This window comes from Odontomachus brunneus, unplaced genomic scaffold (assembly GCF_010583005.1).
Source record: "Odontomachus brunneus isolate Ranch 3 - 2012 unplaced genomic scaffold, Obru_v1 Obru_scaffold_192, whole genome shotgun sequence".
Classification (NCBI taxonomy): Eukaryota; Metazoa; Arthropoda; class Insecta; order Hymenoptera; family Formicidae; genus Odontomachus; species Odontomachus brunneus.
Window position 1 is genome coordinate 473,597 of NW_022639642.1, and position 702 is coordinate 474,298.

Consider the following 702-nt stretch of genomic DNA (forward strand, 5'->3'; position numbering starts at 1 on the left):
AACTCCGACGTACGACGTATTGTAGAACAGGCTTAAAGGCCAGCGCACGAATATCACCGTAGCTCCTTACGCCATCTTAAGGCCATTACACACAAAATTCCGTAAGAACTTAAAACGTAACCGTAAAAAAATCGACCAATCCCAATCGAGCACTCGGCTCTTCGTAACCCTTCCATTATTACGAAGAACCGAATACTCGATTGGGATTGGTCGATTTGCTTACGCTTTTAAGTTCTTACGGAATTTTGTGTGTAATGGCCTTTACGTGACAATCTTACGTTACATGAGACGTAAGCTGAACGTACGGTAACGCACGAAAATTTTAAGTTACGTTACGTTACGTAAGGAATATAGAGGTTCTGTGACAAAGGTAATTAAATTAGATTATTGAACAATAAGTAAAGAAACAATAATTTATCTTTACAGTCATAATTAGAAATGTCTATATTGAACACATATTAATTTTATTAAACTGTTAAATGTATCTGTACAATTTTAAACAAATTATAAACATTGCATTATAACCTCTTCCCAACACTATGTATACAATATGTTTGACATATAAATATTGAAATAAAATTTTAGGTTCTCAAGTCAACAAATATGAAAACATCAAAGTCTATGAATTATTATTATGTCTATGAGTTAAAATGTTTATTGTTGTCATTACTCTTAATTTATTATATAAGACTAAAATGGAGA